We start from the raw sequence: 25,337 nt of genomic DNA, 5'->3' as shown, positions 1-25,337 counted from the left end.
CTCTGTCTCTGTATCTCTCTTCTTTCTTTAAGCCTCCTCCCACCCCAAGAAAAAAAAAAAAGTCCATTTTCAGCTGTGGATACATGTGTCTCTAGCTGCTCGGTGAGAATTAGTAATTGAGATATTCATCCAGTCAGAGCAAGCAAATTGGCAAATCCCCGTGCACCTTTGCCATGAGAGGGCAGAGCCAGCCAGGCACGGAGTGGGAGGCGGGCAGCCCCAGTTGTCCCCAGGGTCCCCGGAATTCCAGCAATCCCAGGTTCCCTGAGACTCCAGCATTCCTGGGCACAAGAAGAAGGAAGCTGTTGTGCAACAGAGGAGAAATGGGAAGTGATTTACTTTAAAGGATTTCATGCTTTGCTCCAGAAAACTGGCTAAAATTCTGATCTGCTTTTGAGAGAAAATTTCAAGATGTTGCCATGGTAGCAATATTTTTGATTGCTTAAACTAGCTTCCTGAGGACCCAACTGGCTTTAGTTCCTTGACATATGTCTAAACGTCAATGAAAGTAAGTCATATCTAGCTTTTTTTTGGTGGCAAATCTAATTTTTACTGCCTTGCTCCCCACTGTGCTGGTTGCACGGTGTTGCAATCCAATCCCTCAAGGTGCTGAGTGGTTCTCTCAGCACCTACACATCAGCATGGCCTCTGCGCTCAATCCTGTGCTGTACTTGACTGGATAAGGCCTCTGGTGTTTAAGTACAAAAGTAACACCATCATGTCACAGCACTGCTTACATATTGACATACAGTCCTGGTTCTGAAAGTGTTTCAGAATGATGCAAAGTACCCGTGCACCTTTGGACACCAGAAATGGCTAGGTCCAGAGAAATATTTCTAATGAATTTAATAGAATACATGCTATAAGCATGGTGATTATTTTTTTCTTTCTAACAGATTCAGTTGTACCAATTTTATATTAGGTTAGGGAATGTTACACTTTAACAATTCTGTGTGCATGTGTGTATTAGATTTGAAATGTTTATTTTGGTATATGATCCAGAGATTTCACCCTCTGCATCCCTCTCACACTGTGCTGAAGCCAAACAATGAAACTCACTCTTTTAAAGTCACAATCTCCTTAGTATTATTTGCAGCATAGATTTGTAATAGAGGGACATCGGTCTCCTAAACAGTCACCTTTTTTTTCACAGGCACCAAGTGGGGTATTTTTCAATGAGAGGTACATTTGCAAAAGACCCCTTTGCCAGAAAATGCCTGTCTGTTAAAACAAGGGGTTTTTTCCTATGAATAAGCAGTATTTGGAGGCAATGTTTACCAAGTCCAAGACACATTTTTTTTGGAGAAAGACTGTATAATAGCAAATGCATATGGTTGTATTACTGTAAATTAAACTGCCATTTGGGTGAGTTATTGCAAATATGCAATCTAAAGGTAAAAGCTCGTCTGGATGATTATGTATGTATTTATTTACACACCACACTTTTGGTTCTCATTTTGGCAACTGTAGGCTGGACAGTTAATCTGGATATTTCCCACCCTGGCACTGGGACATGTTCCCCCATTGTGGCAATAGCACATATGGAATTTTACAAGTCTGCTCTGTCTCTTCACTAATGGGCTTCACCTTTTACCTCTAAGAGCTGAGGATCTTGATTTTAAATCCAGGGTTTACAGGTTCAGACCTTGCAGGCAACCTAGCCAGAGGTGTTCTCATATGGTCCCAAAACCAGTAACGGAAAAGCCAAGTTAAGAATCATGATTTTATCCTTCCACGCTGTAATTCTTCTTCCATCTTTACTGGATATCAGTATCTCTTTCCAGTTTTTGTGATAGTTGGTGAATCAAAGTAATTCACAAAAAGAAATATGCTATTTCCAAGAGACAGTGGTGTATTTAAGTGTATTTTTATGGTAGATGAGGGTTTGGTGTGTCATCTTTGAAAATATGGGCAAATGAATTATTTCTTTGATCCAAGAAAAACAGCCACAGAAAGAAAAGGATGCAAAATTCAGGGTGTTGCAAGTTCACTCTCAGAGCTAAGCTGTGGTCTCTCTATTTTACTATTGCCAAGAATGCACGCCAAGTCATTGAGGTTGACCACATTTTATTACCTCTGTTTTTGCTATTCTACCTTATTCCTGAGACAAGTGGGAAAATTGTGTCTGAAAACTGTCTTTAAACCCTGGACTTCTAGATTGTACATCTTTAATGAATACTGGACCCATTCCACTACAGTGCGCTGCTGTCTGGGCCTTGGCTTATTAGATACTGTTTTGAAATCCATAATTATAACCAGGTTTGTGATGGGTCACATGCCTCTGTACACAAAAATTTCTGTCATCCTCATAGAGCTGCTATTTCAGAGGAAATCAATTAATTCAAAACTAGCATTAGAATACTTTTAGCTGTACTTGTTTTGGCCTTCTCTACCCAAGGTGTGAAAAATGGCAATTTCTATATTTCTGGGAAATTAATTTTCAAGATTGACTTTGGGCCAGTAACCTGAAGTGCTAACATAGTCCATATGTCTGACTAGTAGAGGTTGACTGAAAAGTATGAAAGTTCTAGCGAAAGTCCATTCTTCCTGCTCCTTTTGGTAAATTGCAGGATTCCATTATACTGACGATAATCCATGGTTATTCACGTCTGAGCACTGATCCCCAGTGAAGCTGGGGTGAAGGTAAAATGCATGGAATTTGTTCTCTATAGGTGCTGCTTTTCATGCTGAGCAAAAGCTCAGTATTTATAATTTGCTCTCCTGTAGTATTTGTCATCTTCCTGCCCCTCTCTTAAGACTATAATTCCCGGCTGATATTTTCTTTTTAAACTACCTCATTTTAAGACATGCTTTGTGTTTTCTTAAAATAAATGCTGTCATGCAGCTCTTCTACTTCCTTTATTGAGAAAACAGTAATACTCATATGATGGTGGAAAAAAATTGAGAGGGAGGGAGAGACAGAGAAAGGAAACAGAAATCATAACCAAAAAGTTCGCACTGATTATTGAAATAGTCAGTGTTCCCTTGGGCTGTGGGGAAGGGAAAGGCGCTTTTACAGTGTCTTGGAATATTTTTCTTCTGCACAATTCTGACTTTTCAGCACATATTCATGCTACAGTGAGAGAGGGGAAGAAAGGAAAAGGACTTGGAGGTTTTACAGTAAGTTTTTTCATTATCTTTCGTAGTGACACTAGCTAGTAAGAAGTCCCAGGGAATATTAATGTTAAGGTTTTTAAAACTATGATTCTTGATACTCCTGTGTAAAATTATTTTACAAGCACATTATTTCAGTACTAATGGTTTGTCCGCCTCTGCGAAAATTTTGTACCTTAAAACATGTGGTGTCACAGTGACACTTTTAATGTAGAGTCATTACAATACTTATTACCGTGTTATTACTAGTGGGAAATATTTATGTATTTGTAGAAGGCTTCAGTAAGCCTCGGGTTCAGTTTTCAGTGAGGTATTTAAAGGCAGATAAGAGACAAATAAAGACAGCGAAAGACTTCTGTGAAGAGATTCTGTATGGTCAGGAGGGACTTCATGCAAGTATGGAGCATTTCCCTGGGCTGGAAACCCAAATCATAATCAGAGAACTACAATATTTTAAGAAATTCTGCCTATCAGAGACTGCTTTATTCTTTCTGAGCTGACACAGGATCAAATTAAATTTAAATCAGTCTTAAGACTCATATTTATTTCACTGGACTTTGGATTTTCTGAAGACAAGCCACTGGCAAAAATTCTTTCAGATTTCAGAGCACATAAAGGGGTGACGCCGTGGCAGCAGCGGCTGTGGAGGTGAGCTGTGGACTATCAGCAGGACAGAATCAGGCCTGGAGGTGGAGAGGGGAAGGACGTAGCAGCTCTCTCCTCCACAGCAAAGTATTGGGTACTGTTTGAAAAATTTATCGTATTTCTCTAACACACTAAAAAATATACCATAAAAATGCTGTTCAATATTAAGGTGTTAGTAGCAGTAAATTACTGAGCTCCCTTTACCAAAAAAAATACAAAGGCTTCCCCTACAACTGTCAGATGACTACCTGAATTTGCAGCTGTAGAATATTTCTACTCTAAAATTGCTACCAATCTTCCAAACACAAGCAACAACTACATATGGACGTGTTTAGCAAATCAGAAAGAAAAGACTGATTGCTGGGAAATGTTTTGTCTCCAATTATTTTCTCCATAAATGCTAGAATTCCAGATAAACAGAGTAACAAAATCCCACTGATTTATCTGTAAGTATACACTGATTTAGAAACACTATTAAAATTGCTTATTTGAAAATCACCTAGCAGAGAAAACTGAAAACAAAAATCTTTTCTTATTGATCTGCTTTAGGGTTACATTTAAGCATTTTGGGGTGGAGTGACATTGTGAGTAAAATATTTAGTGCTGATTCCATAACAACTCCATTTTAGCTCAATTTCTTTTATTTTCTTTCCTGTTAAATGAACCCGATTTTTCATACTGACAATATAAAAAACATATTTCTTATGTCCAGTATATATGGCACTTGCTAAATCAGCTCCTGACACACCAGCTAATTATAATGGGGGAGGCTAAGAGATACACCATTACTTATTATTTCTAATGTGTTTCTTAATATGAAACTTGTCATTTTCAGCTGTGATGCTGACTCAGCAGTAGGTTTATTTCCAGAATTACTAAAACAACTTTCCTCTCAGAGTAGCAAGGGACACATGATTCACTGGTAGAGAACAGCGAAGCAGAAAGAGGCCTTTTTCCATCCTTTAATATTAAAAAATAAACTAGTAAGAGTTCATAAAACAGTCCTGGGGAACTTCTGAGACACAAAAAAGTGGCAGTAGATCTCATATTTCACAGACGGATTGAACACAACCACATTTAATTTGGGTTGCATCTTAAATATATAGCTTGCATTATTTCACACATGCTGAAAAACAAGGTTTAGAGGGATCACTTTTTATTTGCTTATACCTACTTCACATATGTCAGAATCAATCACTTTTTCACACAGATATTTTCTTATTCATATGCCACAGTAAAGTGACATTTTGGACATGTAAACTTTCTTTTGGTTCACAGCGTTTAATGACTGTTCTTTCCTATGCCCAAGTTTTTTGTAACATTCAGGTGCTAAGAACAGGATTCAGAGATTTAGAGGTGGCAGTTTTAAAAAATACCAGAACATAATTTACTTCAACAGGGGACCTTTTTACTTAGGATGTTTTTTCAGGGTTTTTTTTCTTCCTTTTCTGAAAACAAAATATCTTCCTTTCCATCATCATTAACAATATTTTAATAAAGAGTAGAGGAACTCATGCTACTCCTCAGCTAATAAATCAGCACAAGAGTTTTGCAAAGATAGGTAAATATTGATAAGCTTCTGTGCAGACTTGAAAAGCTATATGCATACATAAAAGGCCCAAATTTGTAAGCTGTCATAAGAAAGGACTTTGTGTTTTCTACTGTCGTGATTCTCAGCTAAGAGTAACCACGACACTTTTTCTGGGCACCTCAAACCCTTCCTGAACCAAGGAGAAAGCTGTAAAGAGAACCTCTCTCTTAAAGGGAATAAAATCCTGTGGAACAGCATCTCCGGCGGCAGCTTTTCATAGGCAGACACAAACTGTTATTCCTAGCCAGGGGAAGGTCATAGAAGACTGATTAATGCTTCTAGATATCACCAGCAACTCTCACAAATGATTCCCAAATTGCACTGATGGATTAGCTCCTCCTTACTCTGTCTCCATTTTAATGTTATTGGAGCTCTCTGACGTCTGTGGCATGGCACACTGAGGGGACACGCTGTCCTTGAGCTAGGGTTTGAGTGAGGGCCTCAGACTTCATGGCTTCAGCCATTCCTCTCAGATCACACACAGATCATGCCTGTGAAGACCCAGAGAGGTGGCTGCTCTCAGGGCTGCCCTGTTCAGGAGGGGCACGAAGCCCCTCAGCAACATGGAACATCAGCAAGACACATACTATCCTTGTCATGCTCTCCTCCAGCTCTCTCTCTGCTTGGAGGATGCAACTGGAGACAGAAGGAGCTGATGCTAGAGGAGAGAAAACCCACTGATGAATGCCAAGCTTCAGAACACCCTCTTACTTGCCATTCCTTCTCCCTGACTCCTTGCATCTTGTTCCTCTGCTTGTGCTCCAAGTGTTCCTGAACATCCAAATAGAGCTCATAAATGCATATCACATTTACAGTGAGCACCCTTCCTTCCTGGCAGATACAGACTTACTAACAAGAATCAAAACATTGGGTTTTTTAAACTTTTCTGTTGGCAGATATGAAAATGCTAGATTTTGGGAGACAAAAAAAAAAGCATTTTTTCCAGCATCCTCTTCATCTGTGCTATTGCCCTGTACTGCCTCTGTGCTCCCTGTTCTCTAGTGACTCCTGATGAATACCATCCCAACTGAAGGTCTGGAGTCCCATACCAAAACTGTTTCAAGCAATTTGCCCAAGCTACCCTCTGACTTTTCTTAGCCCACTTTCACCAGGGCTTTGTCATGACTTTACATAGCACCATTCAGCTGGAATATTTCCAAATTTAGTAGCTTAGGCCCTCACAATCAGAAAAGACCTTTAGACTTCTACAGACCTCTTCACATCCAGAACAAAATGCAGCACTGAATTTGGACACAGCCATCCCACAGAGACAACATGCTTCAGACTTTTCTTATCCTCAAAATTGCTTTATAGAATTAAGTCCAGCCACTAACCACTGCAGAAGAAAGAGCAAGTGTAATGCATCTTGAATATTAAGGACCTGTCAGAGAAAAGGGAGCACTTATATCTTCACAGATGTTCTTTGTAGTGTGTTTCTGCATTCCCCAGCCAAAGCAGCAGACCATCACCGGTGCATCTTCACTAGGGAAGGATATTTTCTGCACTCATATTAACAAAATGCTGTAGTCAGGATAATCTGTGTTTTGGTCTATAATTAGAGCAAACATTTCAAACCACCTTCCTTAACTGGGACTTGGCCTTGTGTTAATTGACTTAAGGTAAGTGACCAGATTGAGAAACATATGTTGCTAATGCACAGAAGACAATAGGGTTGCAGGCAGGCAGGGTGTAGTAGCTTAAGAAATTATTAACCATTGACTGATTGCTTTTATTGGCTAGACATATGGGGAAGATGGCCTTCACACTGTACACCCTTCTCTATGGCTATTTATGTCAGATATAAATTATTCAGTGCTAACGTACACTGCCCATGTCAAGAAAAGCAATAGCACAGACATGATTTTGTTCATATGACTAATTTGAATTTGTAATCGGTGCAGCTTTTTTTTTTTTTTCTAAATGGGTGATGTTAATGGCTCCTCCTCACCATGGCAGAGTAAGGGTTCCATTTTGGTTTTGTCACAAGCATATTATGTGATGTAGGCAAAACATTTAATCCTGCCATAGTTTTGTTATTATAAATAAGCTTTCATACTCCAATTTTATGTTTTATTTATTGAGCTTATAAGATTTCAGCTGCAGGACATGGTTTTACTATGCATACACATAAATGAAAGTGTTCAGAATTGCAACAGATACTACCATAATCTGAATAAAAATGCATCATTGCGCCCATTCCTTGCATGTTTATCAACGGCTTGTTTTGCACACAGAGAGTTTTATACTATACACCCACACAGTGTTCTCTGTCACCTTCCTATTTTGACAGTCAGTTGTTTATACACTTAAACTATGCATTAATAGAGGTTCAGAAAGAAAACTGTTAGATGTTCGCTGTTATCCCAGGATATTGTGTTCATTTTCTAGTAAGTGCCTCTAGTGCACTGGGGTCCCTAATCAATGTAAATATTGTTTAAGATGAACATTGCAGTGGGCATACCATGGAGCCAGACCACCAGCAGAGCATTAAACAAGGACAGATGTGAATGCCAGGATAAAAATTAAGACATTCCTGAAGTGTAAGTATGTTACTTATAATATATCTGTTTATAGGAAATGGTCATGAAAAGGAAAAAACAAAACAAAACAAAAACTTCTGGAAAATAAGAATGCCAAACAAAGTCATTATGTTGAGATACTGCAGTTGTATGTTTGCTAAAATAGCTAACTGAAAGTGCATGATATTCTGGTATCTTGAATAATTAAGATTTTATAAACTTAATCTTGTATGAATGTTGTTAATGACTTTACAAAGGTTTAATCACTTTGGTGGTTATCTGTACAGGAGCAAAACGCATGTTTGTATTTTATACACATGCTTTTCTCTGAGGTATTATCTTTTATAAGATTGGAGGATCTAATTAGGATAACAGACAAATAGATTTACACTGTCTCACAACTCATTCAAGGAGAAGCAATGAGAGAGATAAACCTCTTCTAGTTCCAATAATTTATAAAGATCATCTGATTCCTACTTCTAGCTTAGTGGATTCATGTTGATTAATTCCCTAGCTGCCAATTTCCATGAGCAACCATACAGCGTGTTTCCTACTGATATTTAAACACCAGTTTGTTCCTTGCTGGCTTTGTACTCGGGTTGCTCTCTAAGCTGTCCTGATGTGGAGATTGTTGGTGACATTTGCAAGGGATTTGGAGCCCCCATCACACTGACTAATCATAGTACTTGTACACATACTGCCCGCCCCTGTGAGGGCAGGGGAGGCGGTCGTGCCCACAGCTCTGGCACAGGCTGACCCGCGGGGGGCAAGCAGGGGCAGGGGTCCCCACTGGGGGAGGGAGGCAGGATGCGGATCTCTTCTGGGGTAGGTAGGCAGGGTTGGGGATCCCTTTGAGGTGGGTAGGCAGGGTTGGGGATCCCCTCTGGAGGAGGGCAGAGCCAGGGAGGAGAGTTCCCTAGGGGAAGTGGGGAGGGGAAGCATGTTGACTGGTGGGGTGGTTTGGAAATAGGACTGCCATTATTTCTCAGGGATGCCAGGAGGACACAGCCCTCTCCATTTTCTACGGAGAACAGGATCTCAGAGGTTCTTGTATGACTGAGATGTATTTGCAGTGCTCAGTCCTCAACAGCAGCCAGAGCTGGAAGATCTCAGCCCCTAACTGGCCACTGAGAGCTGAAACATCTACTAGGTGGGAGTTTCTTAAAAGTCCTTGGCCTGAAAGTGGTAGCTTTGACCTATATAACTGTGAATGCAACAGATTAATTTAAAGCAAGCCGCGATGTTTGATAGCTGGGTGAATGTCCAGTTGTCATTACTGTACAGTTCTTGGTAGGAGTCTGATTTAGCTTTAATATTGATTTCTCAAAGAGTGATGGCAGAGAATCTGTTGGCACTAGCATATTGGATTACTGTCTAAGCCAACAATGGTTTAGAATTGAGTTGATTAAACAGTACAGTTCGGGATAGGTCAGCAGACTTCATTGTTCATTGTTTTCCATTTTGTAGTAAAATCAACTATGATAGCAGTCTTCTAAAATGTGATTAACACAAACATTATTGTTGTTTTACATGGTGTATCAGATATAATGATTTCCATCCCAGATCTACAGCTTTGCTTTTTTACATTCTTGATTGCATAATTGAAAGCAGCAGCTTTATCTTTTTTCTACCTTTGGTGGAAGTCATTCAATAAATAGTACCAATTACATTACAGCTTAGAAACAGTCTGATGCAAAAAACAGTGCATTTCACTAGGTCAAGGCATTACATTTACTTTTAAGAAAACAACTGGAAGTATGCAGAGCATGTCTCAATATTGAAAGCACTGTGCAGGCTGCAGAAAAATCACTTAATGCCTAAGTTATCCTGTATTCTGTATCACCCTGCTGGGTGGTTATTCATGTCAAGTATAGGGTTTAATATTAAGAGCAGTCACTGCACTAAAAGGAAAAATATGTTTACTGCTTTCAGAATTTATTTTCCGTTTGCCCAAAACCTACTCCTACTAACATGGGTTGTTTTGCCAAAATTTAGGGAAAACAGGACTGAACCCCCAAAATGACTCACTGTTAGAAAAATACACCCCTTTCCTGAAAAACATATACTTATGATCGGTCATATGCATGCAAATATTTCCATGACTACAGAGGATATTGATTGACCCCTGTGGGACTACTTGTACATAAATGCTTGAAGGATCAAGTTCTAATTTTGCTCAATATCAGAGTTAATTGCTGTAGATACTATTGACAAAACCTGGAGGTTGTCTCCTAGCTGTGGTAGCTGAGGATGTTCCATGAATTTTTTTCATGAGGTGATTTATTATGCATTTACTTTTTTAAAACAGTCCAAATACAGTAAGTAACTATTTATACAATTAAATTTAACAACTATGAAATATGTGTTATGGTGCCAGTTTGAAACATATTCCTAATAGCTAGTTTTATATATATGATGGACCACCAGGAAGCTGTCATCAGAATAATACTGTGCCTTTTTATACATTCTCTACATTTCTTTTTACTTAATAGACTGTTTAATAATACTGTAGTCAAAACTGAATAATAGAGATTAATGATTTGATGCAAGAATACTTAAAGGTAAAAATTAAACATGTATAACATTCCAGCTGGTGATATACTATGGAAATCTCTCAAGTATGTAAAGAAGAGTTTAAGAACTGTTTTAGAAAACCAACACGTATAGAGAATATGTGAAGGGTGTGTGTTGTGAAGTATATCATCAGGCAGGTTTTTTCTTTTCATGGGAAAGGTACTATAGAGACCACACACACAGACACACACAAAAAAAAAAAAAAAAAAAAATCCAAACATCAGAGCTAAAAGAGAGATTAAAAAGTCACCTAACCATAAGATAATAAATGATGTGAGGGGAAGATACATTTTACTTATTTTTTTTTCCTCAGTTATTCTTATATGTGAAAGTTTCTGTGTTGCAGATACTGCATGAAACAGCAATGTCATATTTTTCCTTAATGCTCTTGATTTGCGGGGCTCATAAAATATAAAACTAGAAGCTATTCTTAATATGGATTCATTCTACCACTTACACATGCAGGCTGGTTTTTGTCTTAGTGTTAGTGCAAGAGAACCTCACTCGGTCTATTCGTAAAAGAGTAGAAATGTTGCCCATGAAAGGGAAAAGTAATTGTGTAAGTTTGCAGCATCAGTTGCTAGATTAACAGCTCTCAGCTTGCGTTTGTTGTTTCAGCGTAATCCCTTGAAAACACATTCACAAGGAAGGAACCAGAGAAACCATTTCAGAAGTGTCCCTGTGAAGGTGGGGGGACAGTTCCAGCTCCTGCACAAGTGCTGTTGCTGCTATTTTCAGCATTAGCCAAAGCTTAATTTCTCCTCCGTGGCCAACAGCTCCAGCTCAGTGGGCATCAGCGGCGTGGTTATGGCTCTGCTTCCCCGGTCTCTGCCAGCTGGGACACACCAGCCCAGCAGCCGTCGCCTGTGTCCTGCACCAGCCCTGGGCTTCCTCACCCAGCACTGCCCAAAGATGGTCCCACCACCGCCTGAGGGCACCCTGAAAAATAGCCAAGCAAAATCCTTCTCTTGAATCAACCGCAAAAAGCCACTGAGTTCCACAGAGAGGGATACGGCCTTTATTGTGGCTGTTGGCTTTGCAGCCACTTCCAGTAGGCAGCACGGGTCCTCTGGCAGCAGAAGCCAGCTGATACACTAAACTACGCTAAAGTAGTGTTTAGAGAAATAGTAATTACTAACATCCTCTCTCAGTCATGCCGACACTAACCAGGCCTACTGCTAGGTGTGTGTATATACATACTCACACTCAATAGATAAATAGATACGTGCATATACTCCAGGAAAAATATCTCTCTGTAAGGTGACAAGGTCTTTCTTTACATCAAGTACTTGACACTAATAAAAACAATGTATTCGGCCATGAGACCTCGCACACTGACTGGCTATGAGGTAAGTCAGTATTAAGCAAGCCTTTATCTTCTGCACTCTATGTTGTTTTTTTCAATATCACAAGTATTCTTTGCATCTCACCAGATGCTTGTAAACAGACCCTTAAAAATGTAAGCTTTTTATATTGTTTGCTTGAAATGAATATCATCAAAAGAAATACAGTGAAAATTTGGCAGGAATTGAATGCATTCGTGTTCTGTGGTTTTAAAATGACCTAAAATGCTGACAATTTTACTTAAAGACTATCTATCATTACTTCCTCCCTTCTCACAAGGTATTTTACTATGCAAACTGTTTTGTCTGATTTTTTTAAAAGAATTATGAGTGGGAGGTAAAATCATCAAAGGTATCCACGTGACTTGGGAGATTACCAAACTGATTAAGGTGTTGAAGTACCTTTTGCAGAGAGGCAAAGTCCCATTAACTATTTAGATGTTTTGAAAATTTTATCTAATGCTCTTACCCAATAAATTTCCCTATGATCTATGAAAGACTATCAATCAAATCAGCAGCAAATAATTCACCATCTCTTGATAGTAGACAAATGTTAATTTATAATAAACACATGTGTATAACAAAATACCATTTGATGATTTGATGAAGTGATCAAATAGTAATTAGGAAAAAAAAATCTTACTAGGCCATCTTATTGCCTACAGCTATTTGTTGTTATTCTTATTAGTAGAAAAATCAAGTACTGGGAGTTAACATAAACAGTGCGCAAACAAAAGTGTCGATAGCTATCTTAGAGATACAATCAATAGAATTATGCATCTAATGTTTGTTTCTGGCAGCATTTGTTAGAATATTGATTCTGTAGAGTAAAAACAGTGAATGATTTTACAGAGACAGAATTAATTTAAAAACCACATCTAACTGAAAATATCTTGATTTTGCTCTCACTCAATACTCAATCCTGAAAGATGCTGAACAGCCAATCTTCATTTCAGCATAATGCTTAAATGCAGATTTCACTTAAATCCTATCACTTTTACTGAAACCACACCTTTACCAATGTCAGAGAGAAACTACAGCAGAGCTACACATTAAAAATAAGAAACTCAGTATTCACTGCAATTTGCTCAGAGGAGAGTAGGAGCCCCGCTTTATAATTAGCAACTGAGTTAGATCCTATCAAAAAGAACTAGGGAGCAGTATTTTCCTCCTGTCTTTCTTTGGATGTGTCTTTGTGTTTCCAGTAACATTTTTAGGACCCATTCCTGTAAATATTTTTCTACATGAGTAATTCAATTCCTCTGATAAATACTGTTGAATTCACTAGGGCTAGATTCAAAAGTGAAGTTACTTATCTGGGCAAATGCATGCAAGATAGGGCTGTTAGGCAGCTCCCCATGACAGTAGAGAAGAGAAAAATATGCCTGTGGGACTAAGGCCTGGAGGATTGGGCCCATAGCCAGTGACATTATAATATTTTTTTTTAATAACGAGGAAAACCCACGCATGAGTGAAACCATATGGAAAACTGAGTTAAGGTGAGGAGGTTTTAAATAATGCTTATTTATCATTTTGAAAGAAAAAAAGTCCTGTTCCTGCCTATTGCATTTTATACTTTAAACGCAGGGACTGATTCTTTGGCCAAAATTCCTCTCCTTGTCAGGGGGAAAATTATCTGCTTAGACTGCTGCAGGATCAGGCCCTGAAAAGTCGTTACAGGTTTATTGGCAAAGCTTGCTCACTTCCACCTCTCTCTCATTTTCTGTTTTTTCTATCCCTGCACAGGAAGAAAATGAAAAGTTAAGCTAAAATACATTAACTAATATCAGTTTATTAATTGGAGAATTCAACTTATCCTTTTTGCCATTCATCTGAAATTAATTAAGTGTGTAGAATTACAAGGTGGGTGTACCACAGGCAGCAGTCCAGGCTCAAGTTAATCAAAAGAGCACATGTTGAATGCATACAATTTAGTTAAGGTTAATCCAGTGAAGATGATCCCTCGCTGGTCCTAATTACTCTAGGTGATAGATTGTGGAATGAGAAAATAGGAAGGAAGGGAAATTTTGTCCTGCTGGTCTACCAGGATTTTCTAATTAAATTTAGTAGGCTATGCACAGGAGCAAATAGTTTCAATTTAAAGAGAAGACCACACTCCAAGGGTGCTTGTCTGAAATGAACATAAGGAACTTTGAACTAATATAGTTAGGTATCATACCTTAAAAGTAGTAAAGTTAAAGCTGGTCATTGTGCCTTTATGAGTTTTCACACTATCAGGAGCACTGCTATCTCTGAGTGCTTCAGACTTAATGTAAATGTTTTGTTGGAATTGTGATGTTACTATTTAGCTCTTGAGAAAAGGTAATGACACATTAAAACAGGTCTAGTCTGTTACTTCATTACCTTCACCGAAGGACCAAATAGCAGTAGGACAGAGCTAATTTGCTATAGAAATATATTGGTGTTGTATTAGTTAAAGCCTTTTTCATTTAATGTTCTTTTATTATGTCAAAGAAAACAAAGCTGTTTCTAGGACCCTTTGATTTCATGTTCTATGTCCATTACCTCATTAAGTTATTTTTTCTCCATGCTTGTACTTTGTTTCAGCTTTCAAGGAATCTTATGAAAAGCTTTCATTTTCTCCAGGTATATGCATATAAAAGTTGTCAAATAATTTGCCCTATTTTTCAGGTTAGTGATATATCTCTGCTCAAGTGGAGGTATCTGTTTCTAATTTATTAACATTTGATCCTCTGGTTTCCTGCCATTGATCAAGACTAATACTCAGCTCAGCTGATGAGTTTTATATGAAATCTGATATTGCGGGAAGAGAGAAAAGTTAGTACCATTTTTAATATTTTTCTATTTCAAGTTTTCCAGGACCACAACATGCACACAAAACACCTAGCAATATTGGGCAGTATGTATTTTTATCCACGTTTCCCTGGGATAAATTTTTTGGAAGTAAAACAAGTATTTATCAATAGAACAGATGTTTGCTCGGTGTCATTCACATCCTGTAAACTGTATATACATTTACACCCTACCGCCAAAACATGGTTTCACCCTACTACTGACCGTCTGTCTGCCATTCAATCTCTAGTTAAGTCACGGTCAATAAGGTCAACTCTTTGGCAACATCTGTATTTGATCAGTTCACACAAAATAGGAGCCTTCCTAATGCCTGACTACCCTGAAGTATTTTAAGAGGCAGCATATTACAATAGTTGATTCACCGCTGCTGCAGACTCTGCACTTGGAAGATTTTGCCTCCTCTGAGGAACTGAAATGTGAAGATTAAAATCCTTCCTAGCAAAATAAATCTCTGAAATGAGCAGGTTTAGCAGTGGCGTAGTTTCTAGACTGACAAGAAGTGTTTAGCAGTTTCTCTCCCCAAGTCCCTGGTCCCTCGGTGTAGGGATTTGGGTTTGTGATATTTTATATTTTAAAACTGCTCTGCACATGGATTATGTTTAAAGCATGTTTAGGTTGTTGCATAGATGAGAAATAAAGTCAGAGGAAAAAACTACCTGCAATTTTACTTCAAAAACCAACACTGAGGTTAAATGCAGCCCATTGTTTCTTGTTGGTGTTTCCACACTCAGCACAGGCAGTATTTTCAGCAAGTCAGTGTACTTTCCTCCAGATGGGTGAATGCAAATTCTTCCCTTAAAGAAAGCAAAATGTTCTGGGTGGAATCCTGGCCCCATTGAAGGTGATGGAAAATACACTGGCAAAACTGAGAGAGACAGGATTTAACCTGATGTTACCACTGTATTATTTCAATGTTGGGAGCTATCTTAAAGGTTAGAGATTTGATTCTAAGTGCAGTCAGACTGGTGCCACTTTATTGATGTTCCTGGTTTTAGAGCAAATGAGAATAAAATCTGGCCTCTGGGAATGGGATCATGGGATGTGTTCTCCTTTGTTTTTTTTAATGTTTGCTTTAGGAACAAAACATTTGACTCTTGGGAACCTCAGAAAATCAAAACCAGTAGCCTCTGATGCCCTTATGTTTTGGCATGGTGAGATTTGGAGCTGACTACAGATGATCATACACTGATAAATAATGCCACCAATGCTCTGATTATACCACCTGTCTTCCTGGTTATGTTCAACACTGAGGAAAGCCTGAACACTGAAATGGTTTCTTTCTGCTGGGTGTTGGCAAAACTTGGGTAGGGCAGCAAGAGCATGACAACATCCCACCACCAGCCACGAGGTTTAGAAGGGAGCAGTTCTTGAAATGGGACTGGGCTGAGTAGTGTCATGGGCAAGGGGTCACCGGGAGCTTTTGGGGACTCACATAATAAGAGGATGGCTTTTTAAGAAGATTTTTATGCTGGGGTTTTGTTCACAAATGATGGTGTTGAGAAATTAAAGGCTTTGTAATACCTTTTTGTTTACTTTCTGTCATGCTAAATTTTCAATGGAAACATCTGACTGAAAAATATAGCAAGGAGGAGTTCAACTAGTTCAAATGAAAGAGATTGGGAACAGTTGGGATAAAATTTGAAAGCACCTTGAAGCAGTGAAATCAATGCATTATCTGAGTCTGTTTTCTGTGTAATTTTAGTTCTCTCAAGAGCCCTGGAAACCTCAGAGGAAGCTTGCCCTGGGTGCATGTGTTTGGTTTGGGTACTGTTCACAAAGAGCAAATTTAAAGCCATACTAATATTGGGGATGATGGAATGGCTGATGTGAGCTGCTGGCATGCAGAGCAAGCAGCAAAAATGTAGCTGAGGTCTTATCCCTCCCTTTCATACTACTTATATAACACTGGTAGAATTTTCTAATACTTATTACAGTGTGTTAAGTATACCTTAGGTTTCCCCACCCTATTGTTTTGTCCTGTAAATCTGCCTTAATAGTTCTGTTTGAAGAATACAATATTACATCTATTCTGTTTATTAGGAGTAACTGAGAAATCACCCTACCATGACCATGAGTTTCAGTAGCACAACATTTTGATCCTTTAAAAGATGAGGCAGAAGTAGCCTGAGATCCTCTTCTGATTAGTCAGAAAAAACCCAAAGGCTTACAAATATTTCAAGATTGTCTTGTCAGACTAAAGGAAAGAATACAGTTTTCTTGACTTGGACAAAGGACTGTTACTGAAATATAAACATTAAATTAAATCAAAATTGTAATGAAAACTGAGGAAGAAAGCCTAATGACAAAATAGTTGCAGTCAGGGCAACTGCCATCAAAGCCAACAGCAACCTAGACTTTTTCTTCACTAAAACCTGCGTCCAGTTCTGGTCAGGTTTGGCCCGTTGTCTCTGCAAATGATTGCTGCAACAGGTTCCAGGCCTTAGGGGGACATCACCTCTGAGTTGAGAATGTGTGGAAACCAGATGACTTAATACACAAGAGATTTCCTTCGCAAAATATCTCACAAACAGTAGTCTAAGAAAATAAGGCACTTTTCAGTATGTAAAATTCACTGAAGTATTGACATATTATCTCCTGAGGTCTCTTTCTTCAAGTACTTTCTAAATGGGCCTGACTGATTGGTTAAAAACTGACTCTAAAAGTGAGAGGTGTTAAAGAGATACAAATGGAGGCTGAGAAATGGACAAACTGAGAGTTTGTGTCACATAGAGGATATTTCCTGGCTTTTCTTGAACATTTTCAATAAAGCACAAAGGGAGAGAAAAGGTGCTGGACAACTTTAATAACACAGAAAGAAATCACAGATAGTACTACAGCCCTATTTTCAGAGTCCTTATTCCCATACATCTGAAGGAGCTGGAAGCATCAATGAAAACAGAGGTAATAAATGTGGTAGTAGAGTGATTAAAAATATAGAGCTGGAAAATAACAGTGACATTCATGGGAAAATGTAACCCAGTACACCCAGGGAAATGTAACTTGAAACACAGACATTCAAAGGGAGGGAGAATCCTAGAAAGCAGCAATGCTGAAGGAGCCCTCAGGGTCAAATTAGACATGAATTTGCAATACGATCTAACAGCATGACCAGCCAGTGCAGTTGTGCTATACAGAGTGAGGTGTATCTGGGAACATGAAGGTTGTCCTTCCTGACATGGCTCTGACTGCCCCAGCAGCTGGGTGTCTGGTCACTGGGAAGGAATTGAAAACCAGGGAGAGCTAAGGAAGGAGGAGAGAGTGGACTGATACAGACTGTTTATGGGCAGAAATGCAATAAAAACACCCACTCAGCACTTTCCTAAGGCTTCAGGTGCTGAGTAAGTACCTTTGCACTGGATCTAAAACAGTTGGGGGCAAGTGCAGTTTGCCTTCTCCCCGTGCCCAGAACTGCCTTGATGTGAGTCGTAAGGCATCTTGCTGCCTGAGACTTAGAAAGTCAACAGATCTGGGTCTTGGTGCCCTCAGCTGGCTGTGCACACTGGCTGGGAGCCTGCAGACCCCCGTGCTATGGGAAGGCTTGGCAGGGACCCACAGAAGCTGGCCCTGACAAAGCAAAGGTGCAAATCGCAGCTCGGTGGTGTTTACAGACCAGTGGGAGGAGGTGCTGCTGCTCTTCCTGCAGAGGATGCCCTCCTGTTCCCAGCAGTCACCAGGAGGATGCAGGCCATATGCTGCTTAGCCAGAAGGACATGAGTTCTCCTACCACTCAGGACCATCAGGCAGGGTTGAAGGCATGGGCCACCCTGTGCACCCCTTCTGTGCCAGCATTGCCCCCTCAAAGGCAGCAGGAGCTGGGAGCAGAGAGGGACCACGTGAGCAGGGGGCCTGTGGCTGAGCCCAGGGACCAGGGAGTCATCCCAGCTCCCAGCCCCCATGCCATGGCTGAAATGCATTTCACACTAACCATCTGATTAAAAATCATTATCATGGGGAGCAGAAACCAAAATTCAAGACTGCTCCCTTCACACTCCCCCAGGAATTCTTCCATGAAAAAATGGGGAGGCGAAGGGTTTACATTCTTGAGTGAGCATGCAAACCTGTAGCTCTCAGGACAACTGCATCTAAAATGGCTCATCAGTTTGCAACTGCTCATAAACACTTGGAGCCATATTCTCTGGTCTGAGTGGCTCTGGTGAAAGGCAGGAAAGCACTTATGAGAACTACCACCTTCACACCAACCTTACCCTGTGTCCCTCCAGTCACCACTTTGCTCTCCTAGAGGAACTTGGAGAAGTCCACTGACTGCAATTGTTCTTCCTAGATTGCTCCAGCAGTGGCAAGGTAATGCCTTGTCACATTGCCTTCCTGCAGAGGGATGGCACGCATTCCCTGGGATCCATAAAGCTGGGTCGAAAGCTCAGTGGAGAAGCAGGGCACTGGCATGAGGGCCAGGCCATGGCCCTTAGCATCCTGCACGGGGAAAAGAGCAGTTCTCAAACATGTGTGGGGTTTTTGCGTTACCGGAAGTTTTAAAATGGCTGTTTTTCAAAATCATTCTGTCAATGAACCAAAAATAGAATAAAGCCACTCAGTATTTTTAATCTGGTTTTGCTTCCTGCTTTCTGGTGCCTTTATCTCTATCAGCAGCAGACATTTGGCTATTATGCAGAAAAAAATTTTAAATTCAACAGGGAATGCTAGTTGCTAACTGAAGTCCACGTATGAAATTGCAAATGACAGTTTATAAGGTCAAAAATCCTTTTCTTCAGTATGACTGCAGAGGTCTGAAATGTAAGTTTAAACATGTACAATATAAAATTCTAATACTGTCTATCAAATATTTTCCATATAGATGAGTGGATGATGTTTGCATATATGGAAGCATAAATAATATCCATCAGAAACCACTGAGGTTAATAGAATTCCAAAAGAGACTACATATTTTAGGTCACTGAGGTCTGGTGAGAGGAATTATTGTGGGTTTACTTTCAGTTTATTGCTGTTATTAAGAAGAAAGTTAACAGTTCAAAGCCAAGCTGCAGCATGAAAAGATTTTTTATGTGTAGCCAAGTTATTAAGATGGTGAAGTAATATTTTGTCCAGTAGATGGCCAATTATCTGCTAGCACAAACTGAAAAAAAAGTTAGAAAAATCTTTTCCTTGCCTTGCCTTCCCTCCCCTCCCCTTCTCAAATAATGTTTTGTGCCAGGTCCTCCCTCCAGCAAAATGCATTCATGTACAACCCTGGGTGTGACCAACAGCATGATTTGGCAAAAGTTCTGTAAATTACAGCTATTTCTCCACTTACTCCATCTTTCTCCAAGCTTAAGAAAAAGTTAATTAGATGATTGTGCATCACAGTCAATGTTTTGAATGCTGTTTTTTCCAGTGGCAGATGATTTTTATCTAGAGAATATAATAGCTCGTAGATGGGAGATGAATGGCCAGCTATTATCAATTTCTACACAAGTGGTATATCCTATGATTGTCTGACAAATTTAATTAGGATAATTCACCAGAAGACTAATTAAAACCCCAAAATAGTTTGCATTAGGTCCACCAGTTTTAATCTCTACCTTAGAGATCACATTTCATTCTGTCAAGCAACAGTATTTAACTAAATTAAATGAAATCCCACTCCATTACTGCTGAACTGAAGAAACCTTAGCCCAGTTTATTTTTCTGCTGTGCAGGCAGAGAGCCCTAACTCGGCTGTGCAATGCCTGTTCTGGAAAGCAATGTCCAAAACCTCTCCAAATAACATTTTGCACTGAGTTTGAGCAGCTGAAGGACAATGGAGAAGCAGAAAGGAGTAAGGGGATTGCAGACACCTAGTCCTTCCCAAGGGCTATGCAAACACAAACTCATTGCTCCTCAGAAATGATGCAAAGACACAAATGAGCACTGCTGCGAGAAATAGTGTTACTGGTAGTTCTTTCTGCTTCTCCTTTAACCTAAGACCTAGATCTGCAGATTAAGTCATCTTTTTGGCTCAGTGCCCTGTCCACACAGGTCTGCAATCATGGCTCTTGCCCCACTGTGCCATGGGCAGTTGGGGTCAGCACAGGGGTGTCTGCCTCTCTTGGGGGCTCTGTGGGTTTGGGCTGGCTTGAATTAGCAATCTATGCTCTGGGTTTTGGGGGGTCCCTTGGCAAAGTGTGTCCTATTAGCCAGGGTGGCACATTGCTGGATGAGAACCAAACCTTTTCTCCCTCCGGATCTACTGAATTGCTTTTCATGGAGCTGGACTTTGGGAGGAGGTACAGTGACCCACCTGCAGTGGCCGGGGAGCCCGGTGCTGCCCGCCCTGGGGGTGGTGGGGACAGTCAGGGTGGGCTCCTGCCACTTGGCCAGCACTGGGGGCACAGCACAGCCCAGCACCCGAGCAGAGCTCCATCAGGTTCCCGGTGGTTGGTGTGGGAACAGGGCAGCTCGTTCCTCCTGCAGAAGGTGCTTCGTGAGGTAAAAATTCAATGAGCACATACCAAGTTTCTGAATCTAGTTAATTTTAGCTACTATCCTAACTGCTGAGTCTCCTGCTAATTCCTGTGGTATTCCCAATGCCATCTTCTGTAAATTACCCTGTGTGAACTTCTCTGCCTGTGCCCTTTCGACTTTAATGAGATGCTGCACAGGGAGAAAGGTCACACTTCACAGAGCCGTCACAAGCTGGGACGCGAGGGATGGATCACGAGTGTGATGGTTTTTTCCTTCTTTGGTTGCAGGGAAGGCAGGAGACTGTCACTGTGGAGGCCACGTAATGGACTGAATGTGATATATCATCATGCACCAGTGAGTGGGGGGAAAAAAGTAACTTCTCTAATGCCAGATGGAAGCATAACATTAATTAAAGACAGCATCTTTCTAGTTTGTGTTCACCCTCCATAAAATGGGAATAAGATATCCACCATATCATCGGTGATACAAAGGTTATTTCACTAATATTTGCAAAGGGTTTTCTGAGCCTCATTTAGAAAGTTTTAGAGATGTTGGGGTTGTTTTACTTCAACTCTGTGTTTGTAAGCTAGAGTACTTTTTCTTCTTTCTGATATCATCCTGGACACGATATATATTTTTATTTTGATATACAGATGCTGTCAAGTCACTCCTTCTCAGTAAACACCCTGTTGTCCTTGAAGTACAACCCATGCAGTCCACTGTGGGAGTGTGGCCACCCCACCACCTCCACATCCAGCTCCCTCCTGCCCCCTCACTGCGAGGGCTGAGAACAATCTCCTGGTCTCTGGTCTTGCTTTGGGCCCTTGGGCAGCTCTTGAGAGGAGTGTGGTACACATTCAGGCACACATCCAATGTCTTTTCTCCACCAAAGGACCAAACCTCAACTCCAAGCCCCTTTAGAAGGAGCAGCCTGTATTTTTATTTCTGGCATATTGCTGGGAAATCATCTCTGAAGTAAAGGATTTTGTGAGAAACACATGGTCAGACAAGATCAGGAGCGAAAGCCAGATACACTGTGCAGTGGGGCCAAGGGTCAGGGTTTGAAGATAGACTCTCATTAGCTCACTGGGGGATAAGATACATGCATATTTTTTAAGATCTGTCTCCAAATGCTTTACTGGTACTTCTGAACCTTTTCCATGTTCCAAGACATTTTACAATAAAGAGGAATTTGTAGCCTTGCTTCCTACCAGCCATAAGCAAAAGGGGAGTTGCCATGGTCTGCTAGAGCCCCAGTGGGGTGACTGCTGTTTAATGTGAATTACAGCATCAGATACCCACTTGCCAGAGGAAACTGTACAAGGAGAGAGCCTGTCTCCACAGCCAGCTTGGGAGTGTAAGGACTTTCAAATTTTCTGTTGTTCCTTTTGAACCTGTATTTGTTCCTCAGTATTTTGCAGTCATGTCATTTTAACTTAGGCATGGAACTGACTCCTTTTCCAAAATATCGGTGGCAAGATTAGTTGGTAGATTATGAGATTACTAGGGGTATTGTCACAGGATCAATTGCCAGATTTTATCAAACGTTAGAAAAAATTAAGTTGGGGGCAATTACGCTGCCTAGGTTGTTTTGTCTCCTCAGCAGCCTGCTCTCCTTTGATTCACTTTTCACAACGGAGTTCCTCTTTCCTGTCCAAATCCTTCATTTGAGTTGTTTAAAGCATTTTACTTATTTGTTTTTTCCCTGTACATTAGTTCAGGAAACATTGCAGTTCTTGATAGACTGTTTTTTCTGTCTCCGGAGGTTTCTTTTGAAAATCAAGAGGAAATAATCTCCTGTCTTCCTGGTATATTCTGGAAGTACTGACTTTTCAGAGATTACTTAGAATATGCTTTTTATTAATAGGATCAGGAGAGGCAGCTTCCTAATGATTAGAATTTGTCATTTTATCTGAAAGTATTGTTCTCACTAAACTCTCTCTACTAGCATGCTAAATTATAAAAACATTAATTAGACCATTAGATAAATGGACATTAATCCTCCAGCTATGTGTAATGCACCCTTTGATGTACCCTGCTTAGGAGCTTTAGGTCTGTACAGCATTTCCTTTTCCTGAGGTATATTATTTTTTCAATCATTAATGCAGGTATTTTCCTGTGTTTCTTCAGTGTTGCTGTAGAAGAATAAGGCTCTAGTTGAGTGGAAGTTGCTAAAAGAGCCAGTTTCCAGGGCATGAAACCCTTTCATTTAAAGGGGCAAAGGTCAACTGAACAAGGAGTTGAGTCATGCCAAAAGCAGGACAAGTGTGTCCCCCAGGAGAGAGCAAGCAAGAGTGAGCAGGAGAACATCGCAGAGAGGAATTCCCTACCCAGGGAAGGTATTTCAGTCTGGAGCAGGTTGTGGGTAGTGATGGATCACCAGAGCCTACTGGATTTTCTTCATCAATTCTAATCTTTGGTAACAGTGGAAATAGTCGTTAAATCATCTTATAACCATAAAGCAGTTCATATCCAGCTTCTGGACTTTCTAGTGTGTGTTCTCTAATTAAAACCAGGGAAATTTGTAATGCTAGTTACAATAACATATCATTACTGTATTTTTTCAGATGTCTCCAATCAATAAGACTATCAGAGGATCACACAGATTCCAGTGTGTGTATTTTGCAGTCTTTCATATTTTCTGTTGGTTTGTAGTATTAAAGAAAGCACATGTGCAGTGCTTAGCACAGAATTATTAGATGGTATGGAGAGAAAGGGGAAGAGTGAAATTAATAGGATTTGTTTTTATAAAAACTTTTGAGGGATTTCTGTTTGTTCACCTGGTGCTACTTTGCCTTCAACCTGTCAGCATTATCTGAAAATGCATAAGCATGCATGCATGTGTCTGTATGTATATATGTGATCAGGAGAAAAGGAACAAGAAGAGGACAGTGCTTCATCAGACTGCATCCTCCAAAGTGCATGCATTAAAAAAGAAAAATTATTTCAGAGACTTCATCCACTTTATTTCTAATGAATACAGCAACATAAGTATATTATGAATTGAAGAAGCAGAAAACTATATAGTACTATGAATTATTTTTATGACCTTTACACTGCATTTGTACTTAATATGGGTTAATTTACTTGATTATGCAAATGTGAACAATAAAAACCTCCACACAATGTAGGCTGTGGCACTATGATTTTTACAAAGGTGTTACAAAGGTTTTAAGAAGCGCTGACTGCAGATTGCAAATGTGATTGATGGTTGTGGGTGCAAGATGTGTATTCACAGATAATGTAAGTAGCTGATTGCACGTTCTCATTTCCTACTGAGTGTGGGCTGCTTCCCTGGGACATACTCCTTTGGGCTGTTTGAGAGGATTCTCTTGAGGAAAGACCTCTACAATAGCCCAGAAAACTGGATCAGAGCTTGGTGATAGGAAATGCTGATAGATAATCTTAGACCATGACCTTAAGGTTTTACAGTACCTTGAGACGTTTTATACCACAACCAAGTGTTTGCAGGTTTATTTTGTTTTCATTAATCACTCAAAAGTGTGAATGCTCATTCTGCAGTGTATGTGACCACACCTATGCTGCCTTGGTCTGGACATTGGTCCTAAAATGCCATGGAAACAGACTCATCCATGAGATTTTTTTCTCATAACCCATTCTGCTTCAAGTTTTCTCATCTCGCAATCAGCCATTAAACAGCCAGTCAGTTGTTATTAAAACAAAAAATCCTCCTGTTTGAGTCCAAACACCAACAATATTGCCTGGTAACATTCAGCAGAATTCTAGCTGTAACCTGCCAGTGCATTCCTGTTGTGTAATGCATTCACACTTTCCCAGCAGATTTGAATTTACTCTAGCAATGCCTAGACTAATTCACACACAGCACATTGTAATGCAAATGGAATGGTTAAAATAGATCACACGTCTCTCTTCCATCTCAGTTTCAGTCTAATGTATCATTGCAGCTTATTCTGTAAACTGTTGAAGCCATCTTCATTCAACAGTAAACTAAAGAGACTAGATGTCTATCAGACGAAACCAAAACAGTTCTTGATTAATCACAACCTCTTGACCTAATGAGTGATAGCTGTGTTAAAAATGTTGTCATTATCTAAATGGAGTACCCAAATGTCCTGCAGAGCCTAAGCAAATTGACTCTCTTCTATTTATAAACAGCATCCGAAGATGAACTCCTGGGTTTATACTGGAAAAGGGACATCATTCATTTTTATCCGACATACCTGCTTTTAGTGATATTACCCACACACGTGGGTTTTGGAAAATCTTGACAACTGAAGTGGTTTATATGCTTTTAAGACTAATTTTGAGGTTTATGTGTACATTCATAACACTGGA

General features: G+C 39.9%; 1 long non-coding RNA gene across 1 annotated transcript; it reads left to right on the top strand.

Moving 5' to 3' along the window:
* The first annotated feature begins 2,994 nt into the window (after positions 1-2,994).
* Positions 2,995-24,134, top strand: LOC142037586 (uncharacterized). The gene is made up of 4 exons (XR_012652413.1): positions 2,995-3,120; positions 7,790-7,890; positions 21,308-21,374; positions 23,588-24,134. It is a non-coding gene; the product is annotated as an uncharacterized LOC142037586 (long non-coding RNA).
* The last annotated feature ends 1,203 nt before the right edge of the window (positions 24,135-25,337 follow it).

The sequence above is a fragment of the Buteo buteo genome, chromosome 12, assembly GCF_964188355.1.
Source record: "Buteo buteo chromosome 12, bButBut1.hap1.1, whole genome shotgun sequence".
NCBI lineage: Eukaryota > Metazoa > Chordata > Aves > Accipitriformes > Accipitridae > Buteo > Buteo buteo.
This window is presented reverse-complemented; position numbering and strand designations above follow the sequence as displayed.